Source organism: Amblyomma mixtum, chromosome 10, assembly GCF_055824585.1.
Source record: "Amblyomma mixtum isolate Tamu chromosome 10, ASM5582458v1, whole genome shotgun sequence".
NCBI lineage: Eukaryota > Metazoa > Arthropoda > Arachnida > Ixodida > Ixodidae > Amblyomma > Amblyomma mixtum.
In genome coordinates this window covers 162,055,326-162,076,430 of record NC_143021.1, presented here as the reverse complement: position 1 = coordinate 162,076,430, position 21,105 = coordinate 162,055,326, and the positions used below count along the sequence as shown (strand labels likewise).

General features: G+C 48.3%; 1 protein-coding gene and 2 pseudogenes across 4 annotated transcripts in view; 2 read left to right on the top strand and 1 right to left on the bottom strand.

Annotated features, from left to right (window-relative positions):
- LOC149327550 (uncharacterized) overlaps positions 1–21,105 on the bottom strand; it is an 87,922-nt gene that overhangs the window by 44,945 nt on the left and 21,872 nt on the right. The gene's annotated exons all lie outside the window — the stretch shown is intronic.
- Positions 17,185–17,790, top strand: LOC149327552 (uncharacterized; annotated as a pseudogene).
- Positions 18,958–20,017, top strand: LOC149327551 (uncharacterized; annotated as a pseudogene).

Below are 21,105 nucleotides of genomic sequence, written 5' to 3'. Positions count from 1 at the left end.
TGATGAGTGGTCATCATTGTGTCGCATCGTTGCCCAAGGTAGACATTCCAGGCCTCTCCAGGGCTCGCTAGCGATTGGGAGTGTTTCTCCAATGCTCCCGCCATCTCCCGCACCTCGATGCCCTTCACTCGCTTGCTATTCACCACCAGAGTGGTTTTCCCATGGCCATTAAAACAAGTGTCCAGCTTCTGGACAACAAAATGTTGGGCTATGTGCACCTGGGAATTGAAACCACACATGACAGCTCACCAGAAGCCACAAATACTTGTTTTTATGCTTGTGGTGATGAATACGAGGTTAAAGGTTCAACCACAAACCAGCTGGGTCGCTGGCCTAATAACGGACCATGCTAGCAAAAGCAGCACTGGGTGTGCATCTGTCACCTCTGCACTGACACAATGAAAAAGGCTGCTTGCAGTGGCATTCACCTATGAAGCAGTCGTCTTACCGTGCTCACTGCTATAGCGATGTGAAGTGTGGTGTGCTTAGTGTGCACAGACCATGATAACACTGATAAAGCTATGAATTTGCGTGAACGTGATTTATCTGATGTGAGGAGTGCAGTTCAGGCCTGTGCAGTAGCCACCGCTCAAATGCGAATCCCCAGAATGGACCCCGACCAGTCTGCAGACTGCTCCCACAGGATCGATCATGTGTTGCAGACCCTGTAAAAGCACCCACACATCAGTTCAACAGAGGAGAAGATGACAGAGTGAGCCCGGTGGGGATGCACTCTCCACCTCGTGGTTCCATAGTCTGTTCACAGCCCGATGTTTTCAGGTTATTCAACATAATGGAAACCAAATGAAGGCTGGTTCTATTCACAATGAAGAAGATTTGTGTTGTCCAAAATGGCGATCGTGGCAGAAAGATTGGATATACCAAAAAGATTGAGCCTTCAAAATAAGCTCTACAAGAAGCTGGAGTTCGACATGGTTGAGTACCACTGACTTCTGCACGTCTTCTGGGAGCAACTTGCGTATGCATCTCCTGTCGTGCATCGGACCAACGATTTTGCAACGGAAAACTGTGATGCACTCGCCCATTTCACCAACAAGACTGCAGATCAGTCTATATTGCTTTGCACCCAGTTAGTCATGTGGGGTACAATGCTTGGAAAATGCTTGGAATGCTTGGAAATCTGGGGTACAATGCTTGGAAAATGGGTCTTTGACCCTACCCTGTGTAGAAGAAAATGCTATGGCGGCTGTAGGGGGGAATAGTAACGGGCAGGGGTATGCAGGAGAGAGCGAAACGTGATGAAAATATCACGGAGCCGCTAGAGACGCTGCACTGCAGCAGGCGTGCTACGGCACAACATGCAGCCAGGACAGGCGCAGCTGCATTCGCTTGCTTTTGTACCCATGTGGATTGTGGGTGGTGCTCCTCGCCTTTCTGTGGTGCTGGAATTTTGTGTGTGATCAGAGAGTGATGTAGCATACAGGAAGAGCTCGTTATGGCATAATGGGGTGTAAAGTGGATACAGATCCTGCTCACTGAAGGCTTCTCTTTTTTAAGCACCGATTGCAGCAGCACGACTCAAAATATATATTATCCGTGGCTGAAGGATAGATGGTTTAGAAGAACATCAATTTGGGCTAGATAGCGAATTATTTGGCTTTTGGAGCTTTTGGAAGCATTCCACATTAAGAAGAGGGGATTAGATTGCGTGAGTGACACTTTGGTCTGCCTTTTCAAGACTGAGATATCATACCTTGAACGGTTTTGTTGATGCCTGTTGTACCGTTTTTTTTTTGCGCATACCTTAAATTTTCTATATATTTGCTGGCTTTGCAGTAAATAAACTCAGATGAAGTTAGCTCATGACCTGTGTCAGTCTTTCTTGTGTATGTCTTGCTGTAGCGCTGTTACCATTTCTGTCTCAACTGAAGGATAGAGCGTACCGCCTGTCAGCTTATGCGCTCTATCCTTCAGCCACGGATAATATATCAGGCACAATTTTAACGTCTCACCCGCACAGTGGAACTCCCTTGAAGCTATATCAATCGTAAGGCTATGCGCACCATAACATATTTGCCCCATTTAACACCCATACTTGTGCTTCAGGAGTTCGCCAAACTTAATACTCTCAGTGAACTCATCGACCAGTGGGTGGCAAACAGAGCTCGCAAATAGTTTCTACAACTTCATCGCTTAGACCATGGTCCATGGTCGTACTGCCAGCTCACAGACAATCGCCCCACTGTTTCCCCGTTGGTATCAGCCGCATATCTGCCTGAAGGGTGCATATTGTACACCAATGCATCACATACTGCAGAGCGAGGAATTACTGCTGTATACAGTCCCTCCCATCCCCATCTCAACTCTCGTGTGACATACATCGCAGATAAATGCACCCCCCTTGCACTGGAAATTCAAGCCATATACAATGCCGTTGCTTCCCTTCCGCTCATTCCCACATTCAATGCAGTTCATCTTTACACCAACTCCCTCGCCACCCTTAAGCAGCTAAAGGCTGTTCGACGCACATTCCAGATTACACAATCAATTCATCTCCTTTGCGCAAAGTACCCACGTCCTGTACGCATACACTGGATTCGCGGCCATGCTCACGATCCACATAACATTCAAGCAGATGCTATGACTCACACTGACACATCTGACATTCCGCCACCTTCCCCTCTTCCCCCCCGATCCATTCCTGTCTCATGTCTCCGATTCTCAAGCTCTGCGCCAGCGAGCACGCGCTCTAATTCCTCCGTGTTCGCACCCTCTCCCCCGTAGTATTACTCAGCAGGAGGAGGTATCCGTGCGCCGGATTCGGGCAGGGGCGGCTCTGACCCCATCTGCCTGTCATCGGTGGGGTGATAAATATCTGCCAGCAACTGACAGGTGCCCTCACTGCGGCGCTGCACCGGACATTTGTGATGTGCGGCACCTTTCGTGGACTTGCCCAGCGACGACCCCTGTTAGAAAACGGCTCCTCAGGAAGGTGGGCCTGCGGTGGAACCGCAAAGGAGACTATGTGAAGTGGACTATGGACAATCAGTTCACCAGCAGCCTATGCAACTACCTGCCGAAACTGGTCTCCACCCCTTCTTTTAACTTTCTATACCCTTCATTCCACTCCCCCTTTCTCAACTTATGCCTCAAGGCAGACTTCTCGAATAAAAAGAAAAAAATATCAAGAGGGCCGACAAACAGCTCACTTCAGATTATGTTGTGTATGAGCACCACATCAAAGAGAAGTTTATCGGGAGGACTTTTCGACATGTGATCGGCAGAAAAGTGGTCAAAATTCCACACGATCAGCCCCATCTGAAGGACGACGCTGCTCCCACAGTATTCCCTGATGCCCCCAAGTACTTTACAAAGAAAGCCTTGACCAAACGTACAGAAAGAAACCTGCACGAAAAAAAAAAAAACACCTTCAAAACGATAGAAAGTGCACACGGCAGCCAATGCGCAACTGCCAAACCAGCACGATGCCGATTCTATCGTGGCCTTTTCAACTGCACAGGACGACGATTCGCAGGAAGCAATTTGTATTTATTCAATTTGTATTTTATGCTTTTTATTTCTTTCTCCTAGCTGTTATATTTTTCGTTTATACTTGTTTAATTTGTTTAATTATTTTCAATTTCACTCGTTCTTTCTCCTTGCTTCTGTACCTGCCTTTTTGTCATTTATCCTGGTTCACAGTGGTGGTCAAGCCATTTCAAGCTCTGGAGCAATTTTCGGAGCGGAAAAATACCCATTCTGGAGCACCTTTGTATCAGAACGATAGCCCTGGAGCAACATGAAAGGAATAAAGGAGCCACAAAGAAGAGTTTGTTCCTAATGAGATAAAGTTGAGCCATGCGCAGCTAGTAAGAAAAAAAAAAGAGGAAGGTGTTCACGAAAAACAGTGACAAAACATTTTATTAATGCTGACACTGCCTTGCATGGAAGTTCAGCCAAGCGTGCTTGACTAAAAGTCCAAAGAACACGTTTACTAGAATCACACTTTTTTTCATGTTGGCTCTACAGTAAAACCTGGTCATAACGAAATTTTTAAAAAAGTCAGATTTTTCTTTACATCCAGGTTTTCGTTACATGCAGTTTTCGTGAAATGAGTCAAAAGGACACTGCAGAACGGGAACCAAATAAGAAATAAAAGTAGGTGCAATCACTTTGAAAACGTTTACAGAAAGCAGCGTTCCTCGAAAGTCGGAAACGTGGAGAAACATTTCGCGATTGCGCTGATAGCGCAACTGTGGTAGCAGCCGCTGCCACCTCCACTGCTACCTACGCAACGCAACGCATCACGACCGACCTCAAGGGGAATGCGTGCGGCCGCCGTAGACCGACCGTGGAGGTTCTTCCCGCATGTTCCTTCGCTTGGCCTTCCCATCGATGTCGCCCGAGGAAACGGACCCCTCACCTTGCTTCGCTGGAGCTCTCCACCGTCCACCCTCCTGACCAACACCCTCTAGACTAGCTAAGGCCCTCTCCGTATCCTCCTCTCTTTTGTGACTACGTCATCACACTACGACTACAGTGCCCAGAATATACTAGGCACTATACTACAACGGACCAGCTCTCGGCGCTTTCAAGGAGCGGCCGTCGTGCCCCCAGTTTCTCCGACCGGTCTCCGTGATCTTGGTTACAGTGCACTAGAAGGGGGCAGTGGGTTTAAATGCCGGCCAATGCTATGCGGAGTGGTAGCGCTGCGGTCGACGATTGTGTCGCCGAGTGGCGGCGCTTGTGTTGGCTTCAATGTAACAGCAATGGCCTGCGCGCGCATTTGCCTCAGCTACCTCAGCTCCGCACAGCAGCGTTTATTTGCTGTGGATGTAGGCGCGTGGGTTTTTTCGTGCAGTGTTTTTATCGCGCGCAGCATGAAGATATAAGTGTGCTTTTGCAGGGACTGAGCTATGCTGCGACATCGACAAAACCACTGTTACTCGTCCGGGTGCCAAACGAGCTATGTTCATGTGAAGGGTGGACCGAAACTGCCCTTGTTTGGCGTCACGAAGGATGAAAACAGGCGGCAAGAGTGGTAGAAGAACCTCCACAGAGCTGACAGACCCCTGGACGACACGAGCGCAGTAGGTGAGCTCCATTTCGAGCCGCGTTATGTGCTCAGGGATTATGTGCACGTAATCCAAGGCAAAGAGGTGAGGATAGCACGTGGGAAGCAGATTCCCCGCGCCGATGCCGTGCCAACCATTCTTCCTAATTTGCCGACCTACCTTACAAAGAACCCGACACAAGAGAGGACCGCTCGAAAGAGTAAAAGGTCAGAAACGCCCATCGGGCAACCAAAGCCCGCTTTCTCCCATTCGATAATGCTGTGGCCATGCCGTCTTCTCGCACTGAGGACGCAGTTGATACGCAGGAAAACCGCATCGATCACCAATTCCTTTCGCGAACAAGCCGTCCAAAGTGCCCACCAGCGTGTACATCTTTCACTTGCGATGATTTAAATCAGTTTTATTTCAATTTGGAAATGCCATCAGTATAGTGGAGCAAACATAGTTTTCCCGGCCACGCCGGTGTCGTATACTGCACGGCCGTGTTGACCTATAACACAGAAGTGCTCTCCGAGAAGGTAGTGATGTTTTTTGAGTCTCAGTCCACCACATGCTGCAAAGTGCTTGCTAGAGGCGTTTTGATAAAGGAAGGCCCAGTGCAGAGCAAAACGGAGGCAGAGGACGTGTTGACAAAGACTGCCTCGATGCAGCTGTGTGTGGGCGCAATGAAACATGAAGACTATGATGAAGGTCTCTTCACAACCAAGCTAAAGGACCATGTGCTGAAGCGCCAAGGACTGTACTACAGCAGGAACTGCCTAGGCCAGGTGCCTAAACAAGGCACTAATCATCTCTTTATTCATGAATAATGACACATAATGCAGCCATTGCACACGTAGTTGTGCCTTACCATGCTTTCATGCTTTTCCAGGTATCTCATGTGTCTCCTCCCGGTACCCGAGGCGAGCTTTGCTCACACGGTGATCCCGAGCCCAGTGTAAGATCACAAAGACACACCACAGCGTTGCTCATAAACTGAAAACTGCAGTAAGAAAGAAAAAGAGACTTTCCACCCATCTTGCTGATATAAGAGAAAGCATTGTGAAAATGCAAAAGCCTCATCACCATCAGACTGACTACACTCACTGCAGGGCAAAGGCCTCTCCCATGTCTCTCCAATTAACCCTGACCTTCGCCAGTTGCTGCCACCGTATCCCCGCAAACTTCTTAATCTCCTCCGCCCACCTAACTTTCAACCGCCCCCTGCTACGCTTGCCTTCTCTTGGAATCCACTCCATTACCCTCGAGGACCAGCGGTTATCTTGCCTTCGCATTACATGCCCTGCTCAAGCCCATTTCTTCCTCTTCCCTGGGTCTCTGGTGTTCGCAATGCAAGAGCAAGTTGCAGCAAAAAAAGCAGATGTTCTTCAGGAGCAGATTGAGAGCCTTACACCCCGGCAGCAAGAAGCTGTTAAACACTGCTTTTCAGCAGCTAAAGTCAAACCAAATGGCCTTCGGTACAGCAAAAGCTGGCTACTTGACTGCATCATAACGAAGATGAAGAGTCCCCGCTGATATGAGCACTTGAGAAAAAAACAAAATCCTTGCCCTACCAAGCAAATCAACACAAACATTATGTATCCATTTACCGTACACTTTCTGGCTTCAGTGAGAAAATCCTGAAGAAATTGAAATGTAAGACATCGAGCTCGACATCATTGCTCATTGACGAGCTCAAACTTTCTGAGAATTTGTCCGCGAGGAGCACTGGTGCAATTGAAGGCAGGACTTGGGGCCGCTTACCACACAAAAGGACAAGAGCACACCATCTGACCATGACATGGTAGTCCCTCTTGTGCCATTTCAAGGAAAATGGAGTCAGGTCATTGGCTGCTTCGCGAAGAACGGCAACAAAGCAGACATCCTCGCCAAAGTCATAATGCAAGCCACAATACTGGCAGAAAAAAGTGGACCCTTTGTCAATTTTATTACAACTGACGGTGCAAGCTGGAACCAGAAAGTGGGGAGGATGATGGGAATGTGTGCAACAGCCACTTCAGTTAACTGCAATAGTAAACTAGTTGTGAGTGGCGCTCTGTCCCGTTCTCGTCTTGTGTGTGTGTGTGGTTTTTGGCGCCTTTACTTTGCAATGAATTACCAACTAGCCCAGCAAGAAGTGAAACAACCTAGGTGAAACAAGGAAATATTTAAGCCATATATGCAATTTCATTTTGGCAAAGGAATTGCAGAAACCTCATAGCATGCCTGCATTTTTTTACCAGACATAATCCTCACACAAAATTATTTTGGGTTAGTACAACATAGGAAACGGTATATTTGGTCACCAACGCTATAATTCAAGATTTTTTACTATGTATTTTTTTAACGGTTGCTTGATAATTCGGAACATTTTAAGGCCCTTTCTGCATAAGCAAAATCCGTCAACGACGATTTATTTAGTTAAAATGCCTTGCGGTTAGGATAAGCAGCAAGTCACTGGAGTTGCCCTTGCCCTTTGACGCAAGGTACTAAGGCGGAAAATATCGTGTGGCCTTAAAAATGTGCTGACTGCTAAAGAAATGTAAACACTCTCAAGTGTTTTAAAATTAAAGCCAACAAGTCTGCGGACGGCTTCGAACTGAAATAAACTGAACCGCCAGGAAATGAAAGCTCCAGGCAAAATTTGCATTGAAGTTGGCTGTGGCGCCACCTCTGGGATGTGACGCTGACTGCGTCAGAGGAGCGGGTGAGTAAGCCCCCTTCTAGTGCACTGCATCTTGGTGCAACAATGCGTGTGTGGAGAACTACCAGCCGAAGTATCGAATTTAAGAAAACATTTTGATGCTTTTATTCCTGCTTTGCTGCAAAAATAAAAATGTTATTTTGTAAAAATTTATACTTTTTGTTGAACAGCTTATTTTGGAAGGTAGCATTGTTTTTTGTATGTGGTTTTGTTATACTTTTTCGTATACGTACAGAGTGCTCGACTGGAAAATGTGTTCGCACTGTGGTAAACATCAGCGGTTCCTTCATTTCATGAATGTGGTAGCATGTGTTCGCAGTTCTGAGTTTCTTTTTTTTTTTTCGCGCAGCGTGTCGCTAAACTTAATGCTGTTTCAGAGTTGGTACCGGTACGGTAACGACGAGGAAGTACGTCGGTGCCGGAAGGTGTGTGTCCAATGTGCAGGCTGTAATAATGCCTGGGCACTGCTGTGTACCGCGGTGCCACGGGAGCTATGATGATGGTGAGCGTGTGCGTGTCTGCACCTTCCCTTCGGACCAAGCAAGAAGGGCTCAATAGAGTAAAGCTACCGTATTTACACGATTGTAAGTCGACCTGTTTATTTAAATTTAAAAATCTGAAGTGGGGGGGAGGGTCGACTTACAATTGTAATCAAGCTGCCAATAAAAGTAAGAAAAACGATGCATCGTGGACGCTACGGCGGGGTTACAAGTTTGCGTTTGCTATACGACTCTAGGCGTTGCATTCGGCAATTCTGGGTGCTTCTTTACCAGAATTTTCCATTTTTTTAACTCTCAATCCGTGCACCATGCTCATAAATCTCTTCTATCTGTGCCACACTGACGGGAGTGTCGATAGTTGATGGAACAGGCCGGCTCTTCCATCAACCATCGACACTCCCCAGAAGAGCCGGCGCGATTGGAACAGCGGCTTTTTTTTTCGGAGAGTGTTGATGGTTGACGGAAGAGCCGGCTGATCACGTTGTGTTGAAGCGTTAGGCATCATTCGTTCGGTCGCTTTGGTTCTTTGTGTTTCTGACTTCAGTGCCGGCCACAAGCTGCATCATCATGAGCTCTCAAGCTCCGAAAAGCATTCGGTGCTCTTTCATGGCAGCGTTCAAGAGGGTGGTGATTATTTACACAGAAGAAACCAACAACTGCGCGGTGGGCCAAAACTTCAACGTATCTGAACGGGTGGTGCGGGAGTGGCGACGGCAGCGAGACAAGATTTTCAGCTGTGACGCTAAGCGAAGAGGTTTCCGCGGGCCGAAGTCGGGACGTTTTCCGGAGCTGGAGGCCAAGCATGCAGCTTATGTCACTCAGATACGGGATCGCTCTCTTCCAGTGACATGCAAAATGATCGCAGAACAAGCCCGTGTCTTCGTTGCGGAATTGGGAATTCCGAGAACAGAATTCAAAGCCAGCAGGCCTTGGGCATCTAAATTTATGAAAAGGGCTGGTTTCTCTCTTCGTCGGCGTACAAGCGTGTGCCAGAAGCTGCCTGCTGCATATGAGGAGAAAGTCCTTGCCTTCCATAGGCACTTCCTCAAACTTAGCGACTCGTGACGATACTTGCTCAGCCAGATCGGCAATGCTGATCAAACCCCGGTATACTTCGATACGACGAACAACACGACGGTGAACACAAAGAGAGCTCGCAAAGTGAAACTCCTCACAACAGGAAATGAGAAGTTTCGGTTCACTCTCACGCTGTCATGTTTGGCGGATGGCACGAAGCTCCGTCCATACATCGTGTTCAAAAGAAAGACTATGCCATCAGAAGCATTCCCGAAAGGTGTCGTCGTACGCGTGAACGAGGAGGGCTTCATACCGACAACATGGTGGTGGAGTGGTACCGTCTGGTGTGGCTTCTGAGGCCTGGGGCATCACTTAGAAGTCACATTCCCAATCTTCTTGTGCTGGATTCCTTCTGAGGCCATCTTACCGACAAGGTGAAAGCAGCACACAGACATCCTCGTGATTCCCGGCGGTTTCACAGAGCAGCTGCAGCCCCTAGATGCTGGCGTCAACAAGCCGTTCAAGGATGTGCTCCGCCGTGAGTACAACGAGTGGCTGGCAGCGGAAGGCCGCGAACTTACACCAACTGGGCGTGTCAAAAAAGCCTCCTTGGTGGCTGTGTCCGGGTGGGTACTATCAACATGGGCGGCTGTATCATGCGATGTCGTGATGCAGTCATTTGCAAAGTGTGGAATTTCACCTTAAGACGATGTTCTGTGGGACCGCAGCAGTGACGATGACAACCGCACATCCAGTGAGGACAATGATAACAGTGGGGATCAGTAGTCCTGCTACTAGGCAAGGCAGTAAATTTTCATTTTGTAATGCCAGTATGACTTTTTTTTTTCAGACTTCCTGATATAGAGGGGTCGACTTACATTCGATTCACAATCGTGTAAATACGGTATCCACCGTGTGGACTTCACTCCAGGAAAGCGGTCGGCGGTAAGGAAACATTCCTTTAACTGTCGTCGTTACGCCTCCCTCAGTTGCACTGAAAATGCTGCAGGCAGCATGTTGCGAGAAAATTCCGTAGCCCTGCCTCTTTTGGACCGGGTAAACCTGTAAAGGCGTAGCGAAATAGTATTGCTGACATTCAGTTCACATGAAATTTATAGAAATTTCTCTCGTACTGTCATGCACCTGTCTGATTTTTAAACTTCAGGTTCTATAGGTTTTACTGTCTTTGTTTTTTTCTTATACCAGGTCTGCGAGCGCCACTTTAAACCGTCCGACATCGTAAATAGAACAAGTTACATGGATACAAACACTGGCAAAGTAACTGAAGTGACGCTGAAGCTCATACGATTACAACCTGATGCTGTTCCAAGCATATTTCCCGACTGCCCGGCATATCTTTCTGCCCCGAATGCAAGCACGTCTCGAGAGGCCCTCGATGAAAACAGGACGCGCCGAGAGGCAGCTGCGTTACAAGATGCCATCAACTTGTCTTATCTTCAGGGGCATCTTCTGGAGTGGTGGGACCGCTGCTGCTGACTCCCTTGTGTATTGGTGTTCCAGTGTTGTGGAATGTCCCGGAATCCCACACAGTGTGGGGTGTGCATGCCGTCAGTCTGGGACCATGTGTTAGGTGTAGCAGTCTTGGGGTTTGTGCCTCGCCGGGCGAGACAGCTCGGTTGGGATGTCAGCCGCGACACCCGGGGTTTGTGTAGGAGTGGCTCACCGGTTGGGCCATGACATGGACCCTATAAGGAGGGTCCAGCTTGATGCTGGGGGCTACCTTTTCCATTTGCCCTGGTTGGTGTAGATTGCTGGTCCCATGTCGGTGGAAGTCCGAACCCTTCCACTGCGTGGCTGCCGGTCATGAGCCCATGGGTTGAGGGCACTGGATTCCCGCGGAGTACTAAATGTACGAGCAGCCTAGGGAAGCTCGGCAACCAAAGACGGAACCCCTCCTGCCCCTGATGAAGATAGCAAAAATCCCTTGGATACACGCTGGTCTCCTGTCTATCTGGTGTCTGCTGCTGTGGTCCTGCGTCTTCGGGAGTTGTTCCTGACCCTTCTGGTACTGCTGCCATGTGTACAGCAGGAATACGGGCCTCCAAGATTGGCACCAATGCCAAAATAAAGCGACGATGTTGCGGCGCAGTGGGACACTTAACTCTTTCCCTACCATGGGGAAAATGACCTTTTTTAGGGGGTCTCAGTAGTTTTTTTTTTTTGTGCAAAAGCTATTGGACCTAAAATTCTACACAATACACGAAAAGAAAGCAGAATGAATGCTCTTCTTAGACACATAATTTTTAACAGCGAGTTCTGGCTTGCAACACAAAATTTTTTTGCAACACAAACAAAGCTCGTAAATATACACTTATATCTGAGAAGAAAAAAATATTAAAAATTTTCCAAAATATACAAAATAGTTGGCATTCTATTGGCCACCATCAGTAAAAAAAATTAAAGATCTAAGTTGAAAAGTAGTCTTTTTACATAAGGATAACTCGAAGCCCTACAGCTTGGCATGCCATGCAGCAAAGCAGTTCCTGGTAGTGAAGCACAAAGGAACGTTGCAAGTTTTGCAGAACACTCTTGTTTTCTGCTGAATTTTGGCCTCATTATAACATTTCTTGCAGTTTCTGTATGTTTTCATTTCTTCTGGCTGGTGCTGAATGCCTTGAGGTGGTGGTGGAGCCCGAACTCTTCGTGCATCTTCAAGTTCGAGAAGCTGCTTGACTAGTTCAGTTCTGCATGCCAGCTGATCATAGCGGGCGATTCTGGCAAGCTCTGCAATCTCGGAATGCATCCGCCTATGTTCCTGAAAAATTCTGAAACTGTTTACACAAGCTATGTCGATGCAGTGAAAAAATAGTCTTCCACCACCGCACGCACTTTTGGAGGACATTGTAAGATGCAATCAACTGGTCAGATTTATCGACCCGAACATGCCCGCGTTGTAGGCGTCAATAAGCTGTGGTTTTTTGATTGAAATCTGCTGCCATTTCCCGTCTTTTTTTCCCCTTCTTTTGGCAAGGACATGCTTGTTTGCTGTGTGCGCGGTTGACATCTTGTGGACGATGCGTCGATCTTTCCACTGAAGGTAGAGAACTTCCTTGTCCCGGAGCCAGCGCACATCACCTCGCTTCGCCTTTTTTTCCCAGCTGGTTTCTTTTAGTTCCTTTAGAAATCCGCGGCGGTCTTTTCGGGTTGTGCCACAAGCCAGTGTCGTCCTTTCAAGCAAACTCCGAAATAGGTTGGTTGATGCGTAAAAATTATCCATATATATACAGTAGCCCTGGTCCAAATATTGATCGCACAGGCGGGTTACAACATCATACGCTAAGCCATGGGCACTTGGCTTTTCTCGCTTGCCTGTGTAGACTATGAACTGTATGGTGTAGCCCGTTTGTGGGTCTGCGAGAACCCACAATTTGTATCCCCATTTGGCAACCTTATCTCGAATGTATTGCCTAATTCTGGAGCGGCCTTTTGATTTTACCATTCTTTCATCAACTGAAAGTTCGCGGTGCAGTTGAAGAAAATTGCCCGATCATTCATTGATGTGCTGCAGTAGCCATGAAACTCTGTCCAATTTTGCTGTGATTTCCAGATCAGGGTCGGACACGTGCAGCATTCCCAACAGAGCCCAGAAACGCTTTCGGGGCATGAGCTGTGGTGGAACCATTCCAGCAAAAAAGTCTTGATGTGTTCCAATAAAGATGGAGCCGCGGTAATTCAACAACCCCCATGTAGAGGAGGAGGCCAATGAACGTCGTCATCTCTGCAGGGGTGGCCTCTTTCCAGGACCCACCCGCTTCACTGTAGGTCGGCTTCACTAGGATCATCATTCAGGCGTATTTGTTTGTGTTTTCACATATCTTTCCAATCACTTCCGCAGTAAAAAAGAGGCGGAAAACATCAATAGCGCGGAGCAGTCGACGAGGGCCGCTGCGGAGCGTCAAGCCGAAGTGAATGCCTGGTTCTCTTCTTGGGCAGAACGTCACTCTCTGCTGTGCAGGAGGCAAGGAATCTTGCCCAAATGACGTGGACGTCCTGAGGATTAGATAAATGACACCGACAACAGAAATAAAACTTTCGGAGAAAATGTGGAGACACAGAAAATGGCCCAAACGATGAAAACTGAAACTAACCGGAGCGAAGGCGCCGATGTTCCAGGCTGGTTTGCGTCGTCATCGCTGTCAGAACTAAATTCTGAAGAAAATGCAGCACCTTCCGACTCACTGCTGCTTGTGTCATCAATAAAATCAATCTCAGACAAAGCGGAGTCGCGAGATTTGCGACGTTTTGGAGCGCGCAACGTGCTTGCGGAGGCGTCCATTCTCGGTTTCGACACAGACGCTCCCTCGTTTTCAGAGCGTGTTTAAAAATAGCCGCCTCGCGGTAAAAAAAAGAACGTCATTGAAAACGAAACTCTAGTTGTTAGACTACACGACAGATGGCGCAGCGTGCCTGTAAACAACGCGGAGCGGTCCGAAGTCGGCGCTTGCATTTATCGTTAGCGGGCTAACGATGCTCTATGGGCGCGGTAGGGAAAGAGTTAATGTCCCACCGGCACGAGGTGGGGAGGACCGAAAAATAAAAATATACATAGTTTTCACCGACATCACAGCGGCCGCCATCTCTGGGTCCCGAAAGGGCAGCGAAAGCGTCGGCGTTTCATTAAACCTCCCATCACCAACCGGTTCCCATGTACACCGTGGAAGCTAGCCACAGCACCCAAAGATGGCGCCCATGACGTCACATGAAAACTATCTATTGAAACACACCAGGCGGAAGAGGACAGAAACAAAATTAACAACTTTCAGGCGCTGTTGAAATGCATACCATGTGTCAAGGTCTCCAAATTCTGGACGGTTGTTTCCCAGCATGACTTTATACTCTCCCTCAATCTGACTGTCGATGGTGCCTCAGCAATCAAAAAGCCAGTTAAAGGCAATGAGGACTTCTCTCTAAAGCTGTATTTTCATGATGTCGAGGTCACCAAACTGGAGTCACCAAAATGGCGTGGAGATCAATCCAAAAACTGTGAATGACATTCGGTGCTTGACAGGTCTGTTGGATGCTGTTGATAGCTCTGATAAGATTCCTGCCTTCCGCAAACCTGAAGACAAGACAGGTGGCATACTGAAGTTTGTGCTATCTCTTCTTGAAGACGCAACAAATCAAGACAAAGAGCGGCAAGATGCTTTGACATTTTTAAAGGAACAAGTCTTTCTCCTTTTAAGCAAGTCAACCCACTACAGTCAAATCCCGTTACAACGAACACCACATTAACGAACATTTCAGATTAACGAACTTTTAAGAAATCCCACGCCGACTGCTTATAGTTTCAAATGTAAAAATATTTCACTACTACGAACTTCAGAATAACGAACATTTCAGAATAACGATCGTTATTTAATTTCCATGTCATCTTAACAACACCTCAGTACTACGAACTCATATCCCAAAATGCGAGGATTCTTAGATTTCAGTGTATCCGTCACGGCAGCCGGAGCTCCAAGCTAGCAGACGACGCAGCGCGAAGAGCAGGCGCCTTGCAACTTGCTTCCCGCAAAAACCTGAGACGGCGCGGGAGGAGAAACATGCGGGCGGAGACTTTTTTTTTTCCTTCTCCGTTGCGGTACGCATCGCGTTTTTCTTGCTTGTTTTTTCAGTTGTTCGCATGCTGTCACCCGTGTCAGGCCTGTCCATCTTGTTTTTCTTCTGGTTTTTATTGTGTTCGAAGCGCGTGCGGGCGATCGCGTTGCCATGAGCTCAACAACTCCAACCACGCGGAAGAAGCGAAAGCAGTTTTCTTTGAGTGAGAAAGTAGGCATTCTTCGCGAGATAGAAGACGGGAAGAAGCAATCCGTCGTGGCTAAAGAACGTGGAGTGGCGCGGTCGACGATCGCCACGATTCTCAAAGATAAAAAGAAAATCTTTAGGCACCAGCAAGAATCTCAGCTTACCCCATCAAGGAAGCGACTGCGGCTTGGCGATTTCCAGAATATTGACGCAGCAGTGCTGACTTGGTTTAAAGACGTGAGAGCACAGAATGTGCCCGTGTCAGGCCCAATGCTGCAGGAGAAGGCGCGGCAGTTCGCTGCAATTCTTGAGGTTACCGGCTTCGAAGCGTCTTCTGGCTGGCTCCACCGTTTTCGCCAACGAAACGGCGTAACCTGGCAGTCTGTGTCTGGCGAGGAGAAGGCAGCAGATGAAGCAGCAGCAGCCACGTGGAGGGAGGAAAGCTTCCACGAACTGGTCAAGTCTTACGCAGCAGCTAATGTTTTTAATGCAGACGAGACAGCCTGCTTTTATCAGCTGCTCCCAGACAAGACAATGCATTTTAAAGGAGAACAGTGCAGAGGCGGCAAAAAGTCGAAGCTTCGCGTCACCGTGCTGTATTGCTGGTTTGGTTTATTGGTTTGGTTTATGGGGTTTAACGTCCCAAAGCGACTAAGGCTATGAGAGACGCCGTAGTGGAGGGCTCCGGAAATTTCGACCACCTGGGGTTCTTTAACGTGCACTGACATCGCACAGTACACGGGCCTCTAGAATTTCTCCTCCAAAGAAATTCAACCGCCGCGGCCGGGATCGAACCCGCGTCTTTCGGGACAGCAGCCGAGCACCATAGCCACTGAGCCACCGCGGCGGCCCCGTGCTGTATTGCTGCAATGCAGATGGCACTGAAAAGTTGAAGCCTCTGGTGATCGGGAGGTTTTCGAAGCCGCGCTGCATGAAAAATGTAGTGTCGCTGCCGTGCCATTATAGGGCGAATCAGCGTGCGTGGATGACCCGCGAGCTCTTTTCCGAGTGGCTGCTGACGGTAAACGAGAAGATGAGGAAGGAGGGGAGGCACATTTTGATGATTGTCGACAATTGCTCGGCGCACATTGTCAACATACGGCTCACGAATGTGCGTCTCGAGTATCTGCCGCCGAACTGCACGTCAGTACTTCAGCCACTGGACCAAGGAATAATAAGGAACGTGAAGTCGCACTTCCGGAAGCGCCTTGTTCAGCGGCTGCTCATCAACCTGCGCCTGCAGCGCTCGACAGCCATCAACGTCCTACAGGCTGCGGAAATGCTGACAGGCGCATGGTGGAGCGTCACGTCCACCACCATCCAAAACTGCTGGAAGAAGGCCGGCCTGACGATCACAGATGGCCAACCACAAACCGATGAACCGGCAGTGGAGGACAGTTCGAGCGAGCTTTGGAGCGAGGTGGCCGAGCAGCTAGCCGTCGATCCTTCAGTCACATTTGACGACTATGTCCAGTGTGACGAGGCGACGTGGACCTCAGCGGAGCTTACCACTGGTGACATACTGCAGAGCGTCCAGGGCACGGTGACTCAAGATGAGGAATGCAGCGACGACATGGACGATGACGTTACGGCAGCACCCGAAGACCGCGACGAGTCCGTGTCGGCCACAGATGCGTTGGACTACTTGCGAAAACTCCGCATATTTATAGCCAAAAGCGGCACAGCGACCGAAGGCGTGCATAAGAATGCGGACGGTCTGGAATCGTTCGTTCTGCAGAGTCTCTGCTGCACCCGTCAGAAGACGATCACGGACTATTTCAAATAAATGTGCCTTGTCCGACGATCACGTGTGCATTGTGTGAGAAACGAGTTCAAGGAGGTACCGTTTCAAAGGTAGGACGTTTGCGTTACTGTAATGCTATTGTTATGGCTAATTTTTGGGCTTTCACTATAACGACCTTTCAGAATAACGAACGTTATCCCGCGGTCCCCTGAAGTTCGTTGTAACGGGGTTTGACTGTACTCTTCAGAGCTGTTGGTATTTTCCGGTCTCCTATTTACCATCTCTCCTCATGCTTATAGGTACTTGCGTAACTACGGAGGTCTCACATTGCCGCATCAGCCCACGATCAGGAGTGTATGCAACGCATATGTCATAAATCCAGCAGCTGAGCAGCAGGATGCTTCTTACCTGCTTTATGCGAAGAAGCTCGCGAGTGCAATGATGGATCATGAGAAGTCAGTGGTTCTCATGATGGGTGAGATCCATCTACAGGCATATTTTGATTATAAGGGTAGCACGATTGTCGGCGCTGCCGCAAAACTTCAAACGCAGCAAAGACAGCTCATGTCTTTATGATTCAAAGCCTCCTGTCATCACAAAAAAGTGTTGTTCACATTTTGCCAGTAGAACAAATCAATGCCCAACAGCAGAACACTGTGCTCCACTTGAAATGAGCTTGAAAAGGTTGGGCTTCGCATCATTGCAGTCATCACAGATAACTCTATCAATCGCAAAACAAGGTCCCTCTTTGGATTGTCATCAAAAGTCAGCAGCTCCTATCGTCACCCATCAGATCCCACTCGTCCTCTTTTTTTGTCGTTATTGACCCTGTTCACTTCTTCAAATGTATTCGGAACAATTGGATCAACCAAAAGAACCATGGAACCTGCATGTTTTTTCCTTCACTTATGAATTTGAACTTCAACCGAAAAATGATCACTGCTTCGTTCAAGACCCTCCATGATCTCCACCCTCCATGACCGCCTTATCAAGGCTGCTCCAACACTGTCAGTAAAGGCCCTCAACACATCTAATATAGTGTAGATACGCACTCGTCTCCTGTGGTTCGCTTTCCCGCAATGCACCCTCCTTAGTTGTGTTACTTTAACTAACAGGGGAGGGTGCTCGAGTCACAGCGACATGAGCGCCACGAATGGCGTGTTTGCTGCGCGCGCGCCGGGGAGAGATGGTCCTCTTGTGTTTGGGGCCGGGGAAGCGCGGACATTCACACGAGGCTCCGCTCTTCGCCGGCTGGCGCGTACCGTCGTGGGGAGGAACGTTCACCCCGCACCTCGTTCTGCCCGGCCTCGGAGTATCTCCCCTGCCCTACCACGGGCGAACATTCGCTCATAACTGTGCTGGTGAGTTGGACGCCCTCGATTCCTCAGTGTATTTTGTTGCTAGCTGGCATTATTGTTGTTATAGCAATAAATGCCTTGTTTGCGTCAGCCAGTGTGTCGTTCCTCTGTTCCCTCAGAGCAAGGCCTGCCGTGGTCGGCGTGTGCTCGGTAGCGTACGCGATCACGGGTGCGGTCCGGTGGTTTTGAACTGTGTCAGCTGGGGTTAAACGAGAAAAATGTATTTGTCTCCCCAATCTAATAAATACCTATCTATCTAATAAATAAAGACCTAAATAAATAAAGACCTATCTAATAAATAAAGTTGAATCTCTTCAAAACAAATCTGCCCGGTTCATGGTAAAGAACTACTCATGCACAGCAAGCGTATCTGAAATGAAAAGGTCTCTTAACTTATCTCTGCTTGAGAAACGCCGGTTGCTTCAGCTCATATCCTTCTTTCACAAACTTTACCATAGTCGTTCATCCTTTTCTGCACTACACGTAGTACCAGCTAACCAAGTATTTCCACGACTGGATCACCAACACAAAGTACAGCCCATTTTCGCCCGCACAAATCTGTTTTTTCAGTCACCGCTTCTTTTTGCCATTCGCAACTGGAATCAGCTCCCGGAAAACATGGCGTCCATCACTGACCACGTCACATTTGTCGACAGTCTGAAGTGCTTCCTGGGGCTGTGAATGTTGTATGAGCCGCATATATCTACCTGCAATGATGTATTTGCTTCATGTTCAAATTTTGTGTGCACTCGCCTGTTTGTGTATTTCCTCCGTATTCTAAACTTTTATTGTAACCCCCCCCCTATTTAATGCCCACACGGGCCTTTAGGGTAACTGAATAAAAAACCCCACAATGGAAAGGCAAAATGTGAAGCTTGCACTAAAAGCGTTCAACCTATCAACCATGGCTGCTCTAGAAACAATTGCTGTGCACTGCAGCATGCAGCTGGAACAGCGGAATTTTTAAAGGTTGTCGAAACCTGGTGGATGATTGTTAATGTGAAGTCGCTCAGCAAAGGACGCCGGCTTCGTGATGACCTGCAGACTCCCATTGCAGAAAAGCTGTGTCCACAAGTTAACCATCACGCGGTGGCTTGACCTCTGGGAGAGTTTGAAGTTTGACTATGGAATTCTCACTCGGGAGACCCACAGTGCCTTGCGTCTCACTATGGAAGCCTTGGTCAAGATAACAAACTATTGCCTTGAAGACCTTGGATTTGACTATGTACTTCTGGGGAAGTTCCAGACAGACTGCTTGGAGGAAAGATTCGGCAAGTATAGGCAGCTTTCTGGGTCGCAGTACCACGTGTCCATCAGAGAAGTGTTCGAATCCGAACGCAAGCTTCGCCTACAAAGAGCCCTGGCGCATCCAGACATGGATTCAGGGGCACCTCCTGTCAGCATTGATGAGACGATTCTACAGAGGTTCAATACTGAAGTAAATGACAAGGACTTCGAAACGAAGGTACAAAATCTTCCAGCTATAAAGTACGTGGCTGGATACTGCGCCCATGCGGCACTTAAAAAGCTTGCATGCACTGCTTGCCAAGCTAATTTGGTAGAAGAAGGAGATAACTGAGAATGCAGAAATTATAGCAACCATGAATCGCGGAGGGCTCAAGTTCCCCCAACCTCCACTTGTGAATGCTGTAATGACTGCTGAAATCGTCCTGGACAAGCTGCGAAGTGGAAAGTATGCTGTGCACTTTCACTCTCTAGCGAACCAAAGGCAGGCCCTTTTCACTCTGGCTACCAACCTGATAAAAGACGGTGACAGTTTCGACAAATGTGAAAGTGGTCATAGTCCTCACTTGGTCATGCATCACATTCTTAGAGCTCCAACAAACATTCTGCTGAAAAGCCTGCAAGCAAAAGTTGCTCAAAAACGGAAGCTTAACACTTTGAAATCTTGACTGTTCTGACTCCTTTTGTGTGGAATACATCTGAAAGTTTTCTGAATACGTGTACTCTGTAATAAACATATCCTTTGTACCTATTCACCGCGGACTGTGTACCGGAAATGACATCACACATATATGCCAGCATTAAACCATGGGGCCAAAACCTTCAAAGAATGATTTCACGTAGCGCTGCAGTTACACAATCACCATGCAGTTACACAACCTTTACATAAATCTTACCAAACGCGCGCAGTCTCTCCTCTACATTCTCAATGTATACAGTCCACCTAAAGACAACAGCACGAAAATAGCTACCCTCCTCCACAGGGCGCATTCAAAATGGAACTGAAAGTTGGAGACTTTAACGCACCCCATGCAGACCTTACTTATTGACCCCGACAAACCTATGCGGATTGGCAACAGTGCAACCAGGGATACATGCCCCGACCTTACCTTTGCAAGAAATATATCTCCGATGTGAAACGGGAGAATCTTATCATCAACATAGGAAGCGATCACTATGTGCTATGTACCACTTTCCGAGCAGCGCACTGTAGAAGCGTCGCCGGGAAGTGACGCACACAAATTGGGATGCCTTCAGATATGTCCGCTCGCAAAGCCGGACGAAGGGGCTAGTAGATTTACAACAGTGGACAGAGCGTTTGCTTCGACACGCCGCCAACACCTCGAAAACTGTGACGCAGGAGGAAAGCGGTCCCAGTCCGGACGCTCAGCTAGTGCACATGATGACGCACAATGAAGTGTGTTCACCGGCTAAACTGGAACTCCTAGTTATCAGGAACAAACAAGCCTCACAGGCAGCACCCGACCCTCGGGAACCCGAAAGAGAGACTACAGAAGCATTCTGCCACCGAATGTTCAGCTGTGGGATTATGTCGCAATCTACAGTAATGTTGCCATTGCCGGCCATCTCAGCAACAGTGAAATCGTGGAAGAAGCTTTAGGGGGTGAACACCCGAGTTCCGAAGATGACGACGAAGCGTATGATGAAATGCCGCACCACACTGTGGTGGAGGCTGCTGAGGCCCTTAGTGCTCACGAAGACATATGTGCAGGTTCTACAGAGAGCGTGCGCGCAC